Genomic DNA, 12,779 nt, shown 5'->3' with positions numbered 1-12,779 from the left:
AAGAGCAAAGGCCCCGTGGTAAGAATGCTAGAGGAACAGCAAAAGGGCAAGGTGCTCTGAGCAGCAAGGCCAGGGGGAGGGACCAGGAGATAGGTCAGCAAGGAGTGATGGGGATAAGGCCAGCCCACTGTGAGGCTGGTAAGTGATTGTAAAGGCTTTGGCTTTTACACTGGACAAGACACCAAGCCTTTTGAGAGCCGAGAGCAGAGCGGTGCACAATTTGATTTACATTTTAAAAGCACCACTGTCTGCTGTGGGTGACCAGGGATGAATTCACCATAAAGCTAATGAAGCTGAAATCCCAGAACTCTATGCTTGCACGGATCCCTTCCAAGACCCCAGTCATGCAATCGGGTGGTCATATGTTTTGTAAAATTTACAAAAGTAAGATATCTTAGCCACAATTAGTTAAGACCACTTCATCTCTTTCTTGACTTTTCTAGCATATCTTCTCTCGGTACTGGAGTGGGCACAAATATTTTTGGGATCCATTTAGGAAAAATTGAGCTGGGGATACCTTTTGCTGGAGTTTACTGAGATATATTTGTGTGGTTCACAGCTCTTTCTATGTTATTGGAAGTTATTACCAGCAGTCCTGGAGCAAGATTGGCTTCTAGGAACCCTCCCACCGCCCACTCTATCGACATACCCAGGATATTGACGTGAGAGCTTTAATAGAGTGTTGTCAGCTCACAGAAGTTTTTAAATTAGTCACTGTACAAGAAAACTTGAAAAGCCCAGAAATCTTACCGCTCATATACAAAAGAATCTTGATAGAGCTTTCTCAGGTTTGACAATTCTAAAAATTTATCCAACTTTACCGTTAACAAATTGTGAAAGCAAAGGAAACTTTTCTAAGCTATTAATAATAATTTAAAAAATGAACTTTAATCAAATACAGTAGGGGAAACTTTTGTATTCTTTCTATTAAAAAATGTATTACAGGCCAGGCACGGTGGCTCACACCTGTAATCCCAGCACTTTGGGAGGCCAAGGTGGGTGTATCACCTGAGATCAGGAGTTAGAGACCAGCCTGACCAACATGGCAAAACCCCGTCTCTATTAAAAATATAAAAGTTAGCCGGGTGTGGTGGCACATGCCTGTAATCCCATCTACTAGGGAGGCTGAGATAGGAGAATCACTTGAACCCAGCAGATGGGGGTTGCAGTGAGCCAAGATCGCGCCACTGCACTCCAGCCTGGGCAACAGACTGAGACTCTGTCTCAAAAAAAAAAAAGTGTTTCAAATCATGTCATACAAACAATGATGAAATAATATGAAGGCAAAAAATATAAGGGAAGAAGTAATATAGCAATATATCAAGCAATTAATTAATTTAAAATATTATGTTCTTTTTCTGGATTAGGTAAGGTATTTGTGGTATTGTCTGCTTTTAAAAATTTTGTGATTTTCTGTGATTTCTTTGTCATCTTAAATAGATATTTACTTTCATACCTAATTTACTGTTTTTCATTTTTTAATTATCAGTGAGGGTCACAAAAAATTGCGTGCGCTTAAGGCGCTGAATCCCCTGGGGAAGGGCATTCTATGGCTGGGGTTGTGTGCTAGTCCTTGGCGTCTTTGTTTGGATCCATTTCTTACCCTCCTCTTGCCCTATGGCGGGGAACTGACCCTGTGGCCTGTTTCCAGGGATCCTGTGTCTACTGCCTTTTGGCAGCATCTGACCAATGAGAGGCCAAAGGAGACGAGGGGGCTGGGAGAAGGGAGTATTGACTCTTCCTTCCTCCTTTCTGCAGCTTAGTGGGCATCCCTGGCCTCTGCTTGCTGCCTCCAGCTCCTGTTAAATAGGCCCGCCTGGGTTTCAGCTTCTTTCGGAGTCCCTCTGGCCTCTGGGTGTGGGTAATGCCACCTTTTCCTGTCATCTCTACAGCCTCGTGGTGGTCACCACTTCCTGCTGTTGAGGATCGCTGGGCGGCCTCCTCTCCCGTGTTTGGAATCTCAGCAATTCTGTCACCTTGTAACCAGTTTCCAGTATTGCATCCCTTCATGGAATGACTTCTGTTTTTCTAGGCAGATCATGATGGAAAGAAAGAGGTAAGGATCAAAATGGGGAGACCTGTTAGGGGGTGAATGTAATCATCCAGGAGAGAAATGAAGGCGGCTTTTCCCAGAGTAACAGCTTTGGAGGTGATAAGAAGTGGTGGAGACAAATGATTTGCTTATAGATTGGATTTGGGAAGTAAGAGAAAGAGAAGGGTCAGAGATGACTGCAAGGTATTTGACCTGAGCACCTAGAAGAACAGAGTTAGCCCTTAGTGAGGAGGTGCAGATTTGAGGGGATAGAAGGATCTGAGGAGTTTGCTTTTGGATGCTGGGTTTGAAATGCCTATGAAACATCAAGTTGAAGTTATACATATGAGGCCTCTCAGGAAAGAGATTTATCTGAGAGGCAGATATACATTTGGGAGTTATCAGTGTAGAGATAGAAGCTCTGTGACCATCGATGACATTAATGGAGCAAGATAGAGAGGAGGTCCTGAACTGAACTGAACTCTGGAGTAAACCAGTATTTAGAGACTGGGAAATGAAGAGAGTCCAGAGAGGTAGGAGGAGAACCAGAAGAGTGGTGTCCTGAAAGTCAAGTGAGGAAGGTGTGCCTACGAGAGGGGTCAGATGTGTCCAATTCTGCTGACAGGTCAAGTACAGTGAGGCCTGAGATTGACCAGCAAGTTCTGCAATATAGAAGTCATTGGTAAGTGACCCTGACAAGAGCAATTTCAGGAGAATGTTGGGGTTAAGAACTTGGAAGCAAATTTGTAAAGTTTGGCTGTAAAGTGAAGGAGATAAATGGTATAATAGCTGGAAATTAAAGTGGGTCATTTTCAAGTGGGGAGAGGAATATAAAAACATTATATATATATATGTGTGTATATATATGCACACACACATGCATACACATATACACATGCACACATATATAATAACTTTTTGTTAAAGTATAACATACATAGAAAGGAGTGCACAGATCATGAATGTACAACACAGAGAGTTTTCACAAGTTCACATATTAATGTAACCACTACCTAAATCAGGAAGAAAAACACTGCCAGCATCCTAGAGACTCCACATGCTCCTCTCTCAGGGGTTACCCACTCATTCCTTCTCAAAGGTAACCACTATTCTAACCAGAAGTTCACTGTTGTCTGCTTTGAAACTTATATAGTAGAATCACACAGTATAACTTCTTTCACTCAACATTGTTTGTGGGATAGATGTAGCAGCAATGCATTCATTTTCATTGACATATAATATACCCTTGTATGATTATTCCACAATTTATATATCTATCCTATTCTTTTGGGGTTTTTTTGTTTTTGTTTTTGACATGCAGTCTCACTCTGTCGCCCAGGCTGGAGTGCAGTGGTGTGATCTCGGCTCACCGCAACCTCTGCCTCCTGGTTTCAAGCGATTCTCCTGCCTCAGCCTCCCGTGAAGCTGGGATTACAGGCACCCACCACCACGCCCAGCTAATTTTTGTATTTTTTAGTAGGGATAGGGTTTTGCCATGTTGCCCACACTGGTCTCACGCTCCTGACTTCAGGTGATCTGCCCGCCTCAGCCTCCCAATTCTATTCTTGATAGATAGGCATTTGGCCTGTTTAATGATTGTGCTATAGTATTTAATGTTACTATGGATATGCTTCTACTTGTCTTTTGGTACACAAATGTATGCATTTCTGTTTGGTATATACCTACGTATGAAACTACTGGATCACAAGGAAAATTTATTTTTGGCTTTAGTAGATTTTTGCATTGTTGGAATCTGCCATTTGATATTAGAATACATTCTCAAATAAATGTAGTTATGTTATACATCATTTTAATGGGCATTTCTTGCTTTTTTCTTTTTTCTTTTGCTAATGACTTATTACTTCCTGTTTATTTTATGTTTATTTTAGACTGTGGAAATGATGTTAGTCAAAAAGCAAATTCAAGTGATTTTCTTATTCAAGTTCAAAATAGGTCATAAAGCAGCAGAGACGACTCACAACATCCATAACGCATTTGGCGCAGGAACTGCTAACGAACGTACAGCGCAGTGGTGGTTCAAGAAGTTTGCAAAGGATACAAGAGCCTTGAAAATGAGGAGTGTAGTAGGAGGTGGGAGGCCATCGGAAGATGACAACGACCAATGGAGAGCAATCATCCAAGCTGATCCCCTTACAACTACACGGGAATTTGCTGAAGAACTCAATGTCGACCATTCTATGGTCATTCAGCATTTGAAGTAAGTTGGAAGGTAAAAAAGCTCAGTAAGTGGGTGCCTCATGAGCTAAGCGAAAACCAAAAAAATTGTCATTTTGAAGTGTTGTCTTCTCTTATTCTACGCAACAACAATGAACCATTTCTCGATCAGATTGTGAAATGCCATGAGAAGTGGATTTTATATGACAGCCGGCGATGACCAGCTCAGTGGTTGGACCGAGAAGAAACTCCAAAACACTTCCCAAAGCCAAACTCGCACCAAAAAAAAGTTATGGTCACTGTTTGGTGTCTGCTGCTGGTCTGGGCCCAATTCTTCTGCACTACAATGCCCGACCACACGTTGCACAACCAATGCTTCAAAAGTTCAACAAATTGGACTACAAAATTTTGCCTCATCTGCCACATTCACCTGACCTCTCACCAACCACCACTTCTTCAAGCATCTCAACAACGTTTTGAGGGAAGACACTCCACAATGAGCAGGATGCAGAAAATGCCTTCCAAGAGTTTGTCAAATTCCAAAGGACAGATTTTTATGCTACAGGAATAAATTTATTTCTGGTTGGCAAAAATGTGTTGATTGCAATGGTTCCTGTTTTGATTAATAAAGATGTGTTTGAACCTAGTTACAATGATTTAAAATTCACGGTTCGAAAGCACAATTACTTTTTGCACCAAAAAGTTTTGTACCAATTTCCGCTCCTACAGAAGGGCAATCCAGTTGTTCCCCATCCACCTGGTACTGTTATGAGCCTTTTAAATTTTGGCCATTCTGAAGAGTGTATCGTGGTGCCACACCATGGTTTTAATTTTCATTCCCTTGATGACCAATAAGGTTGAGCATATTTTCCTACAGTTCATGGCTATTTGGATATTTTATTTTATGAGGTGGTTGTTCAAGTCTTTTGAGGAGAGATAAGAAAGTGTTAAATGGGAGAGGAGAGTCAATGGATTATGGGCTTTACCTGCAACAGCAAGGGTCCACTTGAGCCTAGTGCCCATGAATTTAAGATGAGACTGGTCAGCCTGTCTTGTGCTTTTCTCCAAACTCATTCAGTTGCACAGGAAAAGCAGGGAGCATATGGACAATTGGAATTAACGATGGTCGAGAGTTGCCAAAGTGATGTGAGGAAGTAGGTAAAGGGCACAAGAGTTGAGGAAGTGTGCAAGGGAATGACAATGATGAACCGTAGAATAAAAGCTGGTTAGAGTGGAATATAAGGGCAATAAAAATGTAGAAGGGTCGCTAGATTATAGGTCCTGGTGGGTTGAAGAATTGTCAGAGTAGAAAAAGAGGAATGAGTTGGAAACATTAGAGGTGGCAATCTAAGAGGTAAATTGCTTACACTGAGGTTATAGCGATGTCAGAGCTATTGGTCATGATCAGATCTACAGCAAAACGATGGCTTTGAGTGGATGAAGCAGGGTGGAGGACCAGATTGTAGTGAAAGAGGAAGTCAAGGAACCAAGAGATCAAATGTTTCAGTCTGTTTTGTGCTGCTATAACAGAATACCTGGGACTGGGTAATTCATAATAAACAGAAATTTAGCTGCATGCAGTGGCTCATACCTGTAATCCCAGCACTTTGAGAGGCCAAGGCAGGCAGATCACTTGAGACCAGGGAGTTCAAGACCAGCCTGGCCAACATGGTGAAACTCCGTCTCTTCTAAAAATACAAAAAATAACCAGGTGTGGTGGCACATGCCTGTAATCCCAGCTACCCAGGAGACTGAGGCATGAGAATCGCTTGAACCTGGGAGGTGGAGGTTGCAGTGAGCCAAGATGGCGACACTACACTCCAGCCTGGGTGACAGAGTCGGACTCCATCTCAAAAAAAAAAAAAGTATTGGCTCACAGTTCTGGAGGATGGGAAGCCCAAGATCAAGGTGCCAACATCTTACAAGGACCTTCTTGTGTCATCATGTGGTGGAAGGCTAGAGGGTAAGAGAGAGTGAACCCACTTTTTCAAGCCTTTTTTTAATAATGGCATTAATCCATTCATGATGGCTGTGCCCTCTTAATTACCTCTTAAAGGCCCCACCTCCCAACACTATCACATTGGGGATTAAGTTTCAACCTATTAATTTTGGAAGGGACACAAACATTCAAACCATAGCACCAAGGTACCAGACAATGATCTATTTGAATGTTGAAATTACCAAGAATTATGGCAGGATTACAACTGGAGAGAAGCTATTTAAATTTACCAGTAGAAAGCATTAGCAGAGGAATGAACATACACAGCAAAAGACCCATCTGTACATAGGAATCATCTTGTACATAGACATTCATAATTTAAATGAAATGATGTTTCAAAGTAGTGCAGAAATGATGGATTATGCCATAAATAGCATTGGAACAAGTGTCTATCCACTGGGAAAATAACACAATTTTACTTACTTGTTTCTCACACAATCTACAAGGGTAACTTTTAAATGGACTAAAAGAACTAAACATTAGAAACTATGAAATTACTAGAAGAAAACAAAGGAAAATGTTCTTATAATAGTGGGATAGAGAACATTTCCCTAAGCAGGATAGATCTGAGATCACAGAAAATGATAATAGTTAATATTTATTGCACCGTGTCCTGTGGTGATTACCATTCTAAGAACTTCTCATGTGTATTGATTCATTTAATCTTCACAACAACCCTATGCAGTAAGTACTCTTATCCTTGTTTTATGTAAGAAAACTGAAGCACAGAGAGGTTAGGTAACTTGCCGAAGTCACACAGCTAAGATAACTCCAGAACAAAATGTAAATAACTGACATGTAACTATAAAACTTTTATATGACAGAAAAAAGTTAGTGAAGTTTAAAGAAAAAGGACAACTGGGAGGCAATATTTATATTACAAATTTTATAACTTTTCTTTTTAAACAACTTTGAGATATGATTGATATACAATAAGCTTCACATATTTAAAGTGTACAACTTGATGAGTTTTGACATAAGTATACACCTGTGAAACCATCACCACGATGAAGAATGAGCATACTCATCACCCCTAAAAGTTATTTATAACTTTCCAATGATTATTTCCATGTCATACATACATAAGGAGTTACTACAAATCAATAAAGCAAAAAATAAAAATGGGCAAAGAGTATAACCAGGAATTCACAGTACAAGACACACAAATAGCTAATAATCATATGAAAATATGCGCAACCTCATCCCAGCACTTTGGGAGGCCAAGGTGGATGGATCACTTGAGGTCAGGTGTTCAAGACCAGCCTGACAAACATGGTGAAACCTAGTTTTTACTAAAAGTACAAAAATTAGCCGGGCGTGGTGGCATGCGCCTGTAGCCTCAGCTACTCAAGAGGCTGAGGTGGAAGGATCCCTTGAACCCAGGAGGTGGAGGTTGCAGTGAGCCGAGATCACGCCATTGCACTCCAGCCTGGGTGACAGAGTGAGACTTTGTCCCTACCCCCACAAAAAAAAAAAAAAGAAAAGAAAATATGTACAACCTCAGTTGCAGGGAATGGAAATTAAAATGATGGGTAGCATTTTAAAATGAGTGGTGAAACTTGGCAAGGTTGATGCTATCCATAGTTAGTTAAAAAGAGCAAAGTTCATGAGAGTTTGGCCACATGTGCTCTCTCATTTGCTGCAGTGACAATAGGTATTTGCATACATCTTTTTGGAATAAGACAGATGAACTCCACATCTAAAATACACACGACCTATTTCCTAATAGCTGAATTTTCTAAGAATCCAGCCTTCAGCAACAATCACATAATATGTGCCAAGGTATAATGCAGCACTTTAAATAGAAAAACATTAAAACACTGGTGGGGGGTGGGGAAGCCAAAACTCCCATTAATGATTAAGTAATGTTTTCAATGGTATAAGCATACTCTGGAACATTACATAGCTATTAAAAAGAAGTGAGATTGCTACACAAACATAGGGAAGACTTTCACCTTTTATTCTATGTACTTTTGAATTATTTCCATTCTTAACAAGTAGTTTTAAAATAGTGAAAATGAAAAAAGTAGTGCATGCTTGTAGATAAACAAATTCATGTAATACAGAACTTTAGAGAGGAATATGTGGACATCCCTCCCATGTTTATTAATTCATGAAACTAAGAGCTAATTGTGTGCCAGAGATGAGCAAAGCATTGTCCCCGTCTGCACACAGCTTACCTTCTAATAGAAGAAAGGAAAAGCAAGTGTGTTATCTGCATGTAAAAATAGATACCTAATTTAGATTGGAAGGGACAAAGTGAGAGTTAGCTGAAGCCTGAAGGATAAATAAGAGTTCAGTGGTGGGCACAGTGGCTCATGCCTGTAATGCCAACATTTTGGGAGGTCAAGGCAGAAGGATGATTTGAAGCCAGGAGCTCAAGAGCAGCCTGGGAAACATAGAGAGACCTTGTCTCTACAAAAAATTTTTAAAAAATTAGCCAGTCATGGTGGCACCCACCTGTAGTCCCAGCTACTTAGGAGGCTGAGGCAGGAAGATCGCTTGAGCCCAGGAGTTAGAGACTATAGTGAGCTATGATCATGCCACTGCACTCCAGACTGGGCAACAGAGCCAGGCCTTGTCTTTTTTTTTTTTTTTTTTTTTTTAGTTAGCAGTAGGGAAGAGTAAATGAGAAAGAATCCATGAAGAGGAAGCAGTGCACAAAGGCTCCAAGGTAGAGGGCAGGACTGTGCGGTGCACAGGAGCACTGGAGGCCAAAAACAGGCCCTGCTCTGCATAAGGGAACATGCGGGAGAAAGAGGAGTCTGGATTTTCAAAGTCTGTTCGCTGCAGGACTGTATGGTTTACATTCAGAAAAATTCACCTTTTTTAGGTAGACGGTTTGATGGATTTTGACAAATGTGAACACTTGTGAAACCACCACCGCAGTGAAGTCACAGAGCATTTCTGTCATCCCAGCAAGTTCTCTTGTGCCCCTTTGTACCTAAGCCCCATTCCCCGCTGCCAGCCCCTGCAACCACTGATCTGCCTTCTGTGACAGACCTTTTGCCTCTTCCAGAGATTGTCATAATGGACCTGTATACTACATAGCCTTTGGCCAAAGTTTCTTTGACTCAGTCTCTTTGCCATTCATCCATGCAGATGTGTGTATCAGGAGTTCATTCTGTCTTATTGCTGAGAAGTATTATAATGGAATGGTGTATGGATGCACCACAATAGGTTTGTTCAATTACGAGTTGATGGATGGGTTTGTTTTTTTCCAGTTTGGGACTATTATGAATACATCTGCCTGGGACATTTGCGTACAGGTCTTTGTGTGGATCTATCTTTTCATTTCTCTAAATACCTGAGTGGAATTGTTGGATCATATGGTAAGTGTATGTTTAACTCCCAAACTGTTTTCCAAAGTGGCTGTCCCATTTTGCATTCCCACCATTAATGTGTGTGATTTCTAGTGGTTCTCATTCTCAACAACATTTGATATTATCAGTTTTCTAAAAATTACTATTCCTTTAGCCATTCTAATATGTGTGTGGTGATATCTCGTTGAGGTTTTAGTTTGCATTTCCCTAGTGATTAATGTTGTTGAGCATATTTTCATATTCTTATTTACCATTTGTTTCTCTCTTTGACAAAATGAGCCTCAGAACTTTCAATTTACATTAAATTCTTTGTAAAACGTCAAAATGTGAAATAATAATTAATAATAAATGCATGTTAAATGAAGTTGGGGGCCAGGAGTCCTAGCTGCTCAGTGCTTCACTGCTGCCTGCCTTGCCCCCCTGCCAAATCCTGGCCTCTGAGAGGGCACCATGGAGCAGTGTTTCAATTACCAGACAAGGATCTTGCTAGCTAGTCTCCAAAGACAGCTCCCCAATGAGCTGTGGCTGAAAGTAGTCATGCTCTTGTGTATTCCCCTCCCACATTGAATTGGGACTGACCCTGTGTAACTAATAAAATGCAATAGAAGTGAGGCCTTGTGACTTCTGAGGCTAGGTCAGAAGAAGCCATAAAATGTCCACCTTGGTCGTCTAGAATGCCCACTCTGGGAGAAGCCAGTTGCCATGACATCCAACTATGCCAAGACCATATGCTATGAGAAAGTCCAAAGAAGCCATATAGAGGAGCTGCATGGAGAAAAAGAGAGAGAGAGAGCTGGCCAGCCACGATCTGTTCCAGCCATTCCAGCCCAGACGCCAGCCATATGAGTGAAAGAAGCCATCTTGAATGTCCAGTCCAGCCAAGCTTTCAGAGGACTCCAGCCCCAACCACCCTCTGATTACAATTCTATAAGGGTCTGAAAGGTAGAACTACCCATCAGAATCAACCCCAAGAACCATGAGGGACAATAAATGGTTGTTTTAAGTCCCTGAGTTTTGGAGTGGTTTGTTATGCAGCAATAGCTAACTGGCACATGGATGGTGCTCAGGTTTGGGGTCTGCCGACTTGGAAAGGTGGTAAGCCTGGGAACAAGAGAGAGGGCTGCTGGCTGTTGTCATGTTCCTTCTTTTTCCTTCTACATTCAAACTCCCTGGATATCATCTTATATCCTTACACTGTCAGTGCCAGAATTGTGGGTGGCTATGAGAAAACGGAGACTGGCAAGAAACAGGAACTGAGAAAGTCAAAGCAGATGCCAGGCCCAGGAATGAGCCCAACTCCAACAAAATATTAGGAACAGTAATTCTTTACATGTTAACAGTCCTTTGCAGTTTCTAAAGCACCCTGAGATGTGTTATTTGACCATCATATCAGCTAGGGGATATGAGGGTCAAATAAGATAATACATTTTAGGGTGTTACTACCCCCATTTATTTAACTAGATAAAGAAATAGAGGCTACTCCCGTTTAACTAGATTAAAACGAAAATAGAGGCTCAGGAAAGTTAAAGAGTTGCAGAGAGCATAGCCCTGGTGTATCGCATGCTGGGAGTTCTTGTTGGAATGAGGAAGAACCAGGATTAATTCACAATCAGCTTGGGTTGGAGACTGGAACAGTAAATTGCTTAGGTTAAGAACCCAGTGATTGGGTACAGTGGCTCACACCTGTAAGCCCAGCACTTTGGGAGGCCGAAGCGGGTGGATCACCTGAGGTCAGGAGTTCAAGACCAGCCTGGCCAACATGGTGAAACCCTGTCTCTGCTAAAAATACAAAATTAGCTAGGTGTGATGGCACATGCCTGTAATCCCAGCTACTGGGGAGGTTGAGGCAGGAGAATCGCTTGAACCCAGGAGGCAGAAGTTGCAGTGAGCCAAGATCACACCATTGCACTCCAGCCTGGGTAACAAGAGCAAAAGTCTGTCACAAAACAACAAATCAAAACACCTGGTAAGGGCAAAGCCAACGTTTAATTACTTACTGAGCACCTCTTGACACTAGACTACTTTCTTTGGACGCTTTGTGTACTCTTCTTAGTGACTATCTGTAAGGTAGATGCTATTACCATCCTTATTTTGCAACAGGTCTCTGACACCACCACTCAGAGATATTGCCCCCAACACTCACCACTTCAACCTATCATGTCTTCATAAGGGCATTACCAATTCTCTGAACACTGGTTCTGTAGCTGGAACCTAATGCCTACATGATGAGCACAGGGTTCTGGCTGGCCTTCTTACCCCTCCTGTGCACATTGGTGTCCTTACTGCCCTTGAGCCCATTGTGGTCATGTCATTTCTGGGCTCAGAGAGCATCAGGGGCTTCCAACAGACCAGGCTCCTCATCAACCACCCACCCATCAGCCCTGCCCAAAGCTCAGGACCAAGCCTGTCCCTAGTTGTAGAAGTCATTCATTCATACATTCAACAGATATTTGTCAAATGCCTAATGTGTGCCAAGCACCATTTAGGAAGGCCAGCAGAGCGTACCATACAATAGACACCTTCCTTGACCTCAAGAAGCCTGCAATCTAGCAAGGTATATAGACAACAAGTTCTCTGAGGGCACTAAGGAGATTTGTAGAGTGTACTGCAGAGTGAGGAGAAGAAGGCAGGGAAGTAAAAGGGAGAAAATTGAGAGAGCAGCATGTGCAAAGGCCCCGATGCAGGAAGGTACACTGCATATGCAAGGAGAGGAGAGAGAGCAACTCCCGACGAAGCTTACAAAGCAGACACTACATCATACAGGGCTGCACAAGCCCTGTGAGGGATTTTAGTTTTGAAATGGGCATAGAAGGTGTTGGGACAGTGATGAGGTTTTGATTAGTAGCTTGAACTGTCCATTGATTCCACTAAGAGGATACAAAGCCTAATCTCAAATGACTGGATCTTAGGTTTGGTCTCCACATGTGGAGCTCTGGCCTTGACAAGTTGCCTGCAGCTCTGTCTTGCACCCACTACCCTCTGGCCCTGGTAGAAGCGTGGTGGAGCAGAGATAATCCATTGCCTACCCAGTATCAACCCGCTTGTTCCTAACAGGAGTCCGCTTGTGTTTAAGGATTCTTCTTCCTATATGGGGACTATACACTTCAGAGCAGCTAGGCCCAGGCCCAGGCCCAGGCCACCCCCAGGGAGGATCCTAGCTGGCATGAATCAGTACTGGCCGTCCCAGCCCCTTTGCCTGATGCCTTTAGAATGGAAAAGTAAGGAGGAATATGACTAAGCGTCTGATGGG

The sequence above is a fragment of the Mandrillus leucophaeus genome, unplaced genomic scaffold, assembly GCF_000951045.1.
Source record: "Mandrillus leucophaeus isolate KB7577 unplaced genomic scaffold, Mleu.le_1.0 Scaffold67, whole genome shotgun sequence".
Classification (NCBI taxonomy): domain Eukaryota; kingdom Metazoa; phylum Chordata; class Mammalia; order Primates; family Cercopithecidae; genus Mandrillus; species Mandrillus leucophaeus.
This window is presented reverse-complemented; position numbering follows the sequence as displayed.